Below are 13141 nucleotides of genomic sequence, written 5' to 3'. Positions count from 1 at the left end.
CAAAACTAGGGTAAAGTTATTGTCAAGTGTACAACTTATTTCTTTACACACCGGTGACCAGGTTATGTTTTCAAAACCATATTGCTTAAAATAAGATAGTGTATCTTCAGAAAACAGTAACTGTGCCTGTGCCATTATTCTATACGAAAATACACGCACGTATTGTACCCGCAAACGTCCACAAAAATTACACAAATGGATGAAAAGATAAACCACTTAATCCAACAACACTATTAAACCGTGCATACTTGTACCTTAACGATCTTATTATAACGCATCAATATGGCGGATCCATCCTACATTAAACCGACTTAAATCGTCAATATAGCGGCAATCATTCAAACCGCCAAAATGCTCGCTCATGAAATGTTAAACCGATAGTAGTAAAACAGCTAAAATGCTCACTTATCATATTTAAAACCGACACAAGTGAACTCGTCAATATAGCGGCAATTATTCGAACCGCCCGCTAAAATGCTCACGTATTATATTTCAAACCGACGGAGACCGTCAAGATGGCCGCAAAACCGCCAACATTCTTACTCATACGAAACCGCTAAAAACCGACGGAAGTGAAACCGTCAAGATGGCGTCAAACCGCCAACGTTCTTACTCATACGAAACCGCTAAAAACCGACGGAAGTGAAACCGTCAAGATGGCGTCAAACCGCCAACATTCTTACTCATCATATATCAAACCGCCAAAAACCGACGGTTGTAAACCGCCAAGAAGACCGCCAAACCTATCAACCAATCAGAAGACCGATCTCACTCCATTTCAACCAATCAGAACGTTGGGATCTCAAAGATGGCGTCCAAGATGGCGACGAAAAACCTACTTTCCTACTACTTACATGTATATAATTTTGATGTGACACATTTTGGAAGACCTACTTATAAACCAGTTCTGTAGTTGGTGAAAGTGGACTTTTAGTGGATAGAAAGAGTTATATGATTTTTTTAGAGAAATGATCAATATATACAGGTATTTAATTGTTCTTTTATTTCTTTTGTTAATACAAATTATTTGAGACGGTTGTTTTGAGGAAATAACATTTAAGTTCATCCAAACATTTGTTGTTTCAAACATTACATGCTTATCTTTTATTATTTCAAGTGCCGAATAGTTTGTTTCCTAAATGGTGATTGGTGATGATGATGATGATTGGTGAGGATGATGATGATTGGTAATGTTGATGATGATGATGATGATGATGATGATGATGATGATGATGATGATGATGATGATGATGATGATGATGATGATGATGATGATGATGATGATGATGTTAAAAATAAAAAAAATAATTATAAGTATTATCATAATTATAAATATTACGATTGTAATATTAATATGAAAAAAATATTCGACTCTTGACCAGTTGCCGGGCGTTAAATAGAATAATACACACACCCCGCAACTGAGTTTTATATCGTCGCCACATAACTGGGTCTTCTATCGACATCCCGCTATACTTTCCAACTATACTGGGAACGCGCGTCAAGCAGTAAAAGTTTTGCGCACAATAAGTTGTTTTTATACTGGATATACACAATCTACAACAGATAACTACATGTAAAGATTGTATTTCTGAAACAAACGATTTATTGTTATGCCGAAGTTACGGAAGTTACGGGCGCTTTGAACCTTTGCTTTTTTGGTAAAAACAACGAATCAAATTTTCATACCGCATAATAATGTTAAGAAAAGTAATAATATGTTAATGAAAATGCACAAAGAAAACTAAGTATATAAGACTCCCCTGTAAGTATGCAGCAACATCACGAGAATCCGGTAAATATGTCCGGTTGTCTTTATTTAGAGAAATGTGTATGCCTTAAGTCCACTTTCAAGATATTTATTTTTCTGTTCATTTCTTTTCAATTGAACCTTTAAATAGTGAATGTGTTTTTGTATTTTATGTACGTAATTACCACTACGATACAATTAAAAAAAATGTGTTCCTTAATGATTATTTGTAACAGATTCAGTAGCCGGTCAAGAAGTAACAGTTTTACAAACAATTATTTGTTAATATACTGAATATACATTATTAACAAAAGATAAACACATTTCCAAACTGTCTTTCTGAAATAAACGTTTTATTGGCATGCCGACATACGAAAATAACGGTCGCGTTTCAATATTCGTTCCGCATACTACTTCCACGTTTAAGATAAGGTGTTTATTTTTTAATGTGGATACATTTCACTTTAGTATTTTTTTCCGCTGTTTAAAAAAAGGAAATAAAATATTTTTATATCAACAAAAAGCATTTTATAAGTGTCGTTTATCTTTTCGACGTTTTAATAGCATCAGACACGCAATATCAGACTGTACGTTCGAACGTCGTTTTATGTCTTCGAAGGAAACAAATAAAGTAATAGCTTTTAGTATCTTCGTCCAACAACTTACAACATATGGGCTTCGCTTCTGCTGATTTTTTAAATTCATACTCATTTACATTTTTTGTTACTTACAAAACAATGATGGGATACAGATTCTTGATATGACCGAATCGGAATTGAAAATGGTGGAAGACCATATGGGTCATCACCTTAACGTCCACAACAATGTTTACAGACAACAAAGCTCTATGCTAGAAAAAAAGAAGGCGGCAAGGTTATAAGTTGCCACGAAAATGGACATCAAATCATAAATAATTATGTTTTTTTTAACTGAGATTCATTTAACAAATTTAATAGATATGCTTTGTTTAGATTATTATTGTTATTATAAAATTTGATGGAACCATTAACTGAAATACATATTATATACATAAATATTTAAAACACGAAAATATTCATCACATTTTATCATTAGTTGTTTTCGGTACTAAAAGAACAGTCTTTACTAAAGCTCGATAATACACAAAATTTATGAACTCGTTTAATCAAATATGGTCGAAAATTCCAAATCCTGAATATACACCTTATCATTTAATAAGTATTTTATTATAGATATGCCCCAACCTGTTAAGAGTGTCAGTTTATCAGATAGTGAACGCAAATATAGTAATAATTGAATATTAAATCGCCTAAAAGAATTTTATTTAGGACACAGGTAATGCAATTTTTTATTCTTTATAAAGTGCATATTATGTATATTTAAAAACTACACAGATTTCTCTTCATTTATTGAGGTCATATAAAACGAAAGCTCAGCAAGCTTGCATCATGCTGCATCGGAAACTCTTTCAGGTGTGTTAAAAAATAATAACACGAATGATGTTGTTATTATTTTTAACAATAAAAACAGATAAATATTATATATCTCAAATGCCGTTATGTTTCAAAGATTTCAAAACATACAGTGTAGTTGGGAATATAAAGTGGTTAATTATTTAAGTATCTAATTAATAACTATTGTTTTTTTACGATGCTTGATCAGTATTGCATCGAAAAATACTGTATAGAGTAAAAAGCATATACAATTAATTGTTACGTTTGAACCATATTTGAATAAAACATAAATATTGTGGCAGCTTAGTTACCTGCTCGTTTCTCAAACGATCGTATGATGTAATAATAAACACATGGGCACTTATCAAATGATTGTTTCATTTGTTAAAGTTTATTTTTGTAACAAAGTCCGATGACCGAGAATCTACATGCAGGGACTATACTAATGCAAAAAATGAAAACCAACGAAAAACAGACAGGACCTGGATTTTTATAAAATGATACGTCTTTTAAACGAAAAATACCATTAAACCGCAAAGTGTCGTATCTGACTAGCCTGTGCGAACGGAACAGACTCATATGTGACGATACTTAAGTATATGCATTAAGCCCCGTTTTCCCAAAGCGAGGCTCGTATTAAAGTCATCGGATAAGAATTCTTGTTTTACGAAGAGCGAGGAATAAATAACCACTAATGTAAATGTCAAAATATGTAAGAGAATTTTTTTTACCTCGTTAAGTATCATGACTCATAAGCACACGATTTGGAGTATTATCATAAAGTACAAAATGGTGATAAGAACTGCTCAGTATTTTTAAGTATTAAAGGTATTTGAAGGAGGGACCATTCTATGGGAACAATGGGTATGTTAGAAGGTCATTTTTTTAGCCGTGCTCTAAGCAAACGGGGCTTAATGCATGTGCGTAAAGTTTCTTCAAAATAGCCCGTGCAGTCTGCACAGGCTAATTGGGGCCGACACTTTCCGCCTAGATCAGTGTTTTTTAAATGAGAATTTAGAAGGGATTACAAAATCCGTAAAGCGGAAAGTGTTGTCCCGGATTTATCTGCGCGGATTTCAATGCTAATCTGTGACGACACTTTTCGCACATGCACTGAACTCGTTTTTTCCAGACCGTGGCTCATTTATAAAAAAATTCTGCAGTAACGCCAGAGATTTAGAAAACAGCACAAACAAGTAATCTTACAATTCAAGTATTTAATTTCTACCTACCTAAATTTTAATTATGCTGGAATATTGGAATATTGGTAGTTTGTCGGATGGTCCTGAAAAGAAATGCTCACGAAAATTTTCGTATGGTTTTTAGCTTATGTCATGGTCCTGTGTCCGTCGTGTGTGCGTTCGTACGTCCATGCGTGCGTGCGTTAACTATTTCTTGAAACATCTTCTTCTCCTAAACTACTGGTCCAATTCTGATGAAATTTCTCAGGAATGTTCCTCTGGTGAACCTCTTTCAAATTTGTTCAAATGATGACCCTGGGGTCAAATTTGACTTTGCCCCTGGGGGTCAAAAAATTGAAAATTTGCTTATATAAGGCCTATTTTGTGCAAACTTTATAAATCTTCTTGTCAAGAACCATTGGGTCAGGGCTACCAAACTTGGTATGTAGTGACATCTTATAGTCCTCTAAAATGTTTGTTCAAATTTTGCCCCTGGGGTCAAATTTGACCCTGCCCCGGGGGGTCAAAAATTGAAAATTTGCTTATATATGGCCTATTTTGTGCAAACATTAAAAATCTTCTTGTCCATAACCGTATGGCGTAGGGCTACCAAATTTGGTATGTAGTGACATCTTATAGTCTTCTATCAAGTTTGTTCAAATTATGCCCCTGGGGTCAAATTTGACCCTGCCCCGGGGGGTTAAAAAATTGAAAATTTGCTATATAAGGCCTATTTTGTGCAAACTTTAAAAATCTTCTTGTCCATAACCATTGGGCCTAGGGCTATCAAATTTGCTATGTAGTGACATCCTATAGTTTTCTACCAAGTTTGTTCAAACTATGCCCCTGGGGTCAAATTTGAACCAGCCCCGGGGGTTAAAAAATTGAAAATTTGCTTTTATAAGGCCTATTTTGTGCAAACTTTAAAAATCTTCTTGTCCGTAACCATTGGGCCTAGGGCTACCAAATTTTCTATGTAGTGACATCTTATAGTCCTCTACCAAGTTGGTTCAAATTATGCCTCTGGGGTCAAATTTGACCCTGCCCCGGGGGGGGGGGTTAAAATAGAAAATTTGCTTATATATGGCCTACTTTGTGCAAACTTTAAAAATCTTTTTAACCATAACCATTGGGCCTAGGGCTACCAAATTTGGTATGTAGTGACATCTTATAGTCCTCTATCAAGTTTGTTCAAATTATGCCCCTGGAGTCAAATTTGACCCTGCCCCGGGGGGTTAAAAAATTGAAAATTTGCTTATATAAGGCCTATTTTGTGAAAACTTTAAAAATCTTCTTGTCGATAACCATTGGGCCAAGGGCTACCAAATTTGGTATGTAGTGACATCTTATTGTCCTCTACCAAGTTTGTTCAAATTAAGCCCCTGGGATCAAATTTGACCCTACCCCGGGGGGTCAAAAAATTGAAAATTTGCTTATATAAGACATCTTCTTGTTCTTTATTATAGAGCCTAGGGCTACTAAATTTGGTATGTTGTGATATCTAATAGTTCTCTACTAAATTTGTTCAAATTATTCCCCAGGGCTCAAATTTGACCCTGTCCCGGGAGGTCACAAAACTGAACATATGACGTTTACCAGAGGAGATTACTGCGGCCGTGTGGCTGTGACCAACAACAACAGCAACATCTTGTAAACATGAGATAAAACCCTGTCATTTAGTGCCATTTTAGATCAGATGGTGACTGCTTAAAAAGGAATTGAAGTAAGAACATGTGTTCTGAATGTTTTTCTTATAAACTGAAAAAAGTCGGGATTTATTTAAATATGTCAAAAGTGACCATATATCCCGATACAAAATTTTCGGATGACATGTTTATTTAATGTCTTTTTTGTAGTGTTTAAACCAGTTTAATAATATCTTATTGATTTTAAAACACAACTTCCATGAACATAATTATTTCCATAAAAGTCAATATATGATACTGCATTGTAAACTCAAACTTTGTATCCTAGAGAAGGTGTTGGAATTAATGAAGTGCAATGTTCTTAACTGTCTATATGCTGCTTTTTAATAACTAATGATTCATTGTTCCATTTGTGAATTGTGACTCATGAATTGTGGAGATATGATTGTCAATTGCTCAACGATCCATATAAATTTCTGATCATTTTATAATTTTCTTAATATAAGTTATGAATTGATCTTAGAAGTCATATGTATTACTTAATTAAATACATTTATAAATATAAGAAATAATCTTTAGATTATCATAATATTCTCAGGCCTGTTGGTCTAAGGGATGTGTGGGTTGTTAATTATGTGTATGCCCCTCTTCGAAGAAGAGGGTGTTTATTGTTTTGCACATGTCGGTCCGTCCGTCATCCGTATGTCCGTCCACCAGATGGTTTCTGGATGATAACTCAAGAACGCTTAGGCCTAGGATCATGGCATTTCATAGGTACATTGATCATGACTCGCAGATGACCCCTGCTGATTTTGAAGTCACTAGGTCAAAGGTCAAGGTCACGGTGACCCGAAATAGTAAAATGTTTTCCGGATGATAACTCAAGAACGCTTATGCCTATGATCATGAAACTTGATATGTACATTGATCATGACTCGCAGATTACCCCTATTGATTTTCAGGTCACTAGGTCTAAGGTTAAGGTCACGGTGACCGGAAATAGTAAAATGGTTTCCGGATGATAACTCAAGAACGTTTTATGCCTAGGATCATGAAACTTCATAGTTGCATTGATCATGATTCGCAGATGACCCCTATTGATTCTCAGGTGAAAGGTCAAGGTCACTGTGACCCGAAATAGTAAAATGTTTTCTGGATGATAACTCAAGAACGCTTATTCCTAGGATCATGAAACTTCATAGGTACATGGATCATGACTCGCAGATTACCCCTATTGATTTTCAGGTCACTAGGTCAAAGGTCACGGTGACTCAACTTATTATAACTCAAGAACGCTTACGCCTAGGATCATGAAACTTCATAGGTACATGGATCATGACTCGCAGATTACCCCTATTGACTTTCAGGTCACTAGGTCAAAGGTCAAGGTCACGGTGACTTCACACAGTAAAATGGTTTCCGGATGATAACTAAAGAAAGCTTACGCATAGGATCATAAAACTTCATAGTAACATTAATCATGACTCACAGATGGACCCCTATTGATTTTCAGGTCACTAGGTCAAAGGTCAAGGTCACAGTGCCAAAAAACGTATTTACTCAATGGCTGCCACTATAACTGACAGCCCATATGGGGGGGGCATGCATGTTTTAAAAACAGCCCTTGTTTGAGATGATTCTTTACAAAGAAAGATGCTTCTATTGTATTTGTTATAAATGTGTGAAAGGCTCTAAGAAGGAACCAAAGATTATTTACCCATTTACCAAACACCAACAGGATTTTACGGGTTTATAGCTGACGACTTTATAAAAAATTATGATAAAATGAGAAATTGCTCAAGATGAGCAATTTCTCCTTTTATCACAATTATTTCTACCCTACCTGATTATTTACTTAATATTCCATTACAATTTAATTGTCGTCTGCAACCTTTTTCAAATTGGGAAAGTCCAAAATGTGTCGTTTGGTAAAGGGTTAAGGCATTTTGATTCCTACGGGTCTTGTGAATCTGTTTCAAATCAAATGCGTATATTTGATCTTCAGAATCTAAAAATATGTGAAATAGAAAGAACGACAATATCTTTTGGAGAGATAAATGTACCTACGTTATAAGCAATGGGACTGTGCTTCAAAGGAACAATTCCCGGGCTTTTTAGTCTGTTTAGTTAACACGGTAGTAACTTTTTCCATATATAAAAATGCTCATCTTCCAACTTTTAGCGCCCAGTGGGACGAGGGATAGACAGAGAAAGTCACATGCTTGAGTACATTTCAACCCATGCGCATTGCGCGTTTTTTTCGCATAAAAACAGTGGAGCGATACAGGGCCATCATGGCCCTATTGTTACTTAATGTATCATGAGCAACAGCTATGACACAATATATGACCCGCAAAAATGGGTCTTATGCCACATGCGGACAGCGTAGCTCCAACTATATATCTAAGAACGGTCTAAGTTCGCGGTTGCGTAATTGTAATGGTGCCTGTCTAGCAATTATGTGGTCCCGGGCTTGATCCTAACGGGTTTCATGGAGCCATCTTCAGATCTCTTAATACATCAAGGACCATTTCCGACAATTGTCTGAAGATAAGCCAAAAGCTTTTGATGCATCGAGATAAAGTAATAGTTTTAAAATCATCCTTCCACGCAAATATAGTTAACATATTTTGAAAAGAATTAGACCAGTATACTGGTATTTACGAAATGACGTGTTATGCACTAAACTTAACGCTGATCGATATATCCTGAGTGTTCTCCGTCCTATTTCATCATTTATATTTATTATACGCAAGGTACTGTTGATATTTCATGTTGCGAAGGATCACCATGTGTAACAACTTTATTTGTATATAATATGTAATTGAAGTTTAATATATTTTCGTGCAATTGAGCTTACCTATATATGTGTAGTATATAGCAGGTGATGCTTAGGATTAAATAACGACTTGTCCCAAAAATATGTTACAAAGCAATAGAGTTGAAACCTGCTTTCATGTTTGGTTACCTCTGACCCCATTAAAATATTTTTGAAAATAATAGACACGCATCTACATTTTTAGGCAAATAACTTGCTTTATGAAGTTGTATCGTTTTTGATACTTTAAACATTGTATACAATACAAGTATTAACATTAAAATTAACAGATTTAATATAAGTGTCATCTTCAATAGTATCATTATGGGGTTTAGTAAGTTTGTATTAACTCTAATTCATATTTATTATAATTTTAATTATTTACAGTTACAGAAAGAAGTGTTAAGCCATTATATTGCGTCAACAAAAATATTTTTAGAAATAAAACCGCGTCGGGAAAATAAAATAATCTTGGATTGTGTTATACTTTACATTATACAATGTTAAATTTATACATGTAAAGAAACTTGTGAATATTGAATGCATTCAAAACCACAATGCGGTCCTAATTTATAACATTTTTTGTAGTTACATTTGTTTTGTTAAGGACCATTGAACCCGATTTTTTTAAACATCGGAATTACTGTTAGTCAATGAAAAGTGAACAATACAAGTCTACTGTACTTCTGTTTTGTTTTGATTCAATATTACTATACTTGTATAATATATATTTACATGCACCCATCGTTTATCGAGTTGCGGATCTCCAATTAGTGGAGAAGAATTGAATCAATGATGATATAAACTTTCAATGTCAAAAGTTTTTATTCTTTATCTATTAGCTATATGTATATCTCAGAAATCTAAAACACATATTGCATTTCATCAGCATATTCGAATTATCAAGTCAGAACACCGTACTGTATATTCACTTCTGTTCGTAAACTATATTCGCGTTTACTTTTGAAAATAAAAAAAGAGTCAATGGCGGGATAAATACAATATCGGGTAAATGTCAGCACATATAAGTTTACTTTCTCGGCACGAAAACTCAAAGCGACAATGCTTCTGCTTTATGTTCTCTACGTGAAGCTAAATAAGCGTATATATATCTAGTTTTTTCTATACGCATGATATCATAAACAATCGGTAGTGAATTAAAATGCAATGAATTTTTGATAAGTTACTGTATCTTCATACTCGTAATCTGCGTTAAGATAATAACATGGCAATAATTATAATTAAATCCAAGTAAAATCACAAATAAGCACAAAACACCGATTTATAAAAAAAGAAATAAATTAAAAACTTACCCAAACCTTATATCACATTGTTAAATGCAATTTATTTTGTATTATATTTATAGATGAATGATGCCGAATCTGGCACTTTGTTCACCACATTAAACATATTGTTGTTCAATTCATTTTATCAAAGTAACTTGGTAATTTTTGTTCTGATATTTTTCAATATTATGCGAAAGTCATTATCCAGACACGTTTTCTATAAGTGGTGTCTGATATACATTGTATTCCATGTGATCAGGGCAATGGAAAATACGACTCCGTTAGGGATACTGTGTGTCTAATTGGTCTTTTAACTTTAATATTTATCATGACCTATAACCTAGAACGAAGTATCTGGTCAAGCGCAAGACTTATCTGGTCTCGTCATAGTTTTCATTTCTGCAAGGAAACTATAACTTATTTTAAAAGAAATCCACAGACCACCATGGTAATATGTACGCCCTCCAGCGAGGAACTCTATTTGCAAATTACACTTTTACGGAAAGTAGTATACCTCTGAAAATAAACTTCTGTTGAATTACGTCAGAACAAAAATGGAAGATGTTAAATATAATAATTATATGTTGTAGTTTTTTACGGAACGGTATAAAAACATTAAAAAATTCCGTCTTCTATACCTTAAAAATGGCATACCATACAAATGTTCTAGTATCCATTTTTTTATATCAAAGAAAATCCATTTTAAAGTTACGCAAAATATTTATAGTGAAAAATGTTAACATGTAATATAAATGTCATCATTAATAATATGATTATGGAGTTCAGTAGTTTTGAATTTACTCTAATGATTATGTTTATATTAATAGTAGTAGTAGTAGTAGTAGTAATAAGAATAATAATAATGATAATAATTATTATTATTATTTTTTTTTGTATTATTATAAAATAATTATAATGATAATAATATTTATTATAATTATAATAATACTTATAATTATTATTAGTATTATTTTATTATTATAATATTTATTGTTATTATTATTATTATTAAAAAACGAAAAAAAATATAGGTTTTAGGGTAAATTCAAAATTACGGAGCTCCATAATAATAATAATAATAATAATAATAATAATAATAATAATAATAATATTATTATTATTATTATTATTATTATTATTATCATAATCATCATCATTATCACAAGTTTGCTTATTTAATTTAACTTTTCGATGATAAATTAACATGTTAACAGTGTGAGATAATTTTATTTTAGTATATTATTATATTCCAGCAACCAGAAAGTAGTTTATATTATAGCAATATTACTTATTTGATTCAATCAAAAATATCGTACGGAACTTAAATTTAGCACCCCGCTATACAGGGAATGTCAGTATATATATATATATATATATATATATATATACATATATATATATATATATATATATATATATATATATATATATATATATATATATATATCAGTCCCCTATTGAACATTTTCAACTTTTCTTAATTTTTCTGTCGATTTATTCTTAAATTCACCAATATCTATTGCAAAATACCTAATATTCCGGGTCTAGACATAAACCAATATATAAAATAACGTATTATATTAACAAAAAAATTGAGAAAGAGCCCCAGGGTATGGCAATTAGACCCCCCCTTAGCCTACCCCCGGGCAAATATTTAGGTCAAAGTTTTAATTTTGTTCGGTTTGGAATACAAATATAATTATTTGTGCCAAGTTTTAGCCCTACAAGTGCAGACATGACGGAGGAGGATAGTATTAAAGACCCAAAAAGGGAAACAATCAATAATATTCATTAACATCTTACTTAATCACGCCCAAGTCAGACTCCTATGCTCCCTAGGGTTAAGGCACGTCAAAATGTTTGTCGTGCCTCTTCCAACAAATCTAGATATTCGTCAGTCGCATAGTCACATTAAAAAGCAAGTACATGGCTAAACAGGCCTTTAAAATTGTCAAAAAAAACATAGGGTAGGTCACTTTGACCCCCATTAGCCTATCCCCGGGCCAATATTTAGGTCAAAGTTTCTATTGTGTTCGGTTTGGTATACAAATATTATTAATTGTTCCAAGTTTCAGCCCTACAAGTACAAGCATGAGTGAGTTTGGTAGTTTTAAGTGACAAAACCATAAAAAAGGCAAAAAAATCCAGAGTCCCTCCCTTGGCCACGCCTTAGCCCGACCCCTGGGCTCCCGTGCACCCCTAAGAGCGCAACAAATTGTCCGTCTTGCTTTGTCCTACACATATAGATATTTTTAGGCCGATTATGTCACAAATCGAATTTATAGAAATTTAAACCGTCCAAAAAACGGTGAAAATAACGTGAAAAACGGTTTTTCAGACCCACACGGAACACCATACACAAATATTATTATTTTTTTCTATAAATCCTGTCTGATTTTTAAGACCTTTCCAACGGTATATAACATGATTGGGTACTTTGTGGCTACGATAGTGCTGTAGAGTGGATAATTTCTCAATTTTGGCCAAATTAAACGAAAAACAATGGTCAGTCGACTTCTAAGGGCTATAACTGCCTTATTTATGGTTCCAGGGGCCATACTCAACTACCATTTTGACGGAAATTCTATAACAATTTCGAAAATGTATATTGTTTAGGCTCTATCTGCAAAAATAAATTAACTGTGATCGTCAAAGTGATACATTGTGTAAAACGACTTCAAAAAACGGGCTGGAAAAAGAACCATAACTTTCTTATTAACCCCCTTAACCCGGCTGTAAAACCCTCACGCTCTAGATATCTTACCCCTCTATTTATTTACGCGATATCAGGTATCCAAGTATCACAACAGAGGAGCATTAGATATCCAAAGAGAGTTTGATCGATAAAAAGTTCGTATTTAACACTGTTGCAAAATTCAAAGGGCCATTACTCCTGAACGGATAGTTCGATTCCCAAAAGTAACATTGTTCCTGGTGGTGCTTGGCAAGACCTTTCAAACGGTGCCCATATTGTGGGGGGTCACATGACCTACACGAGGTTCATCTTCTTGTGCCACAAATATGCCA

This window comes from Dreissena polymorpha, chromosome 1 (genome assembly GCF_020536995.1).
Source record: "Dreissena polymorpha isolate Duluth1 chromosome 1, UMN_Dpol_1.0, whole genome shotgun sequence".
Lineage (NCBI taxonomy): Eukaryota > Metazoa > Mollusca > Bivalvia > Myida > Dreissenidae > Dreissena > Dreissena polymorpha.
Note: the sequence above shows the minus strand (reverse complement) of the source record.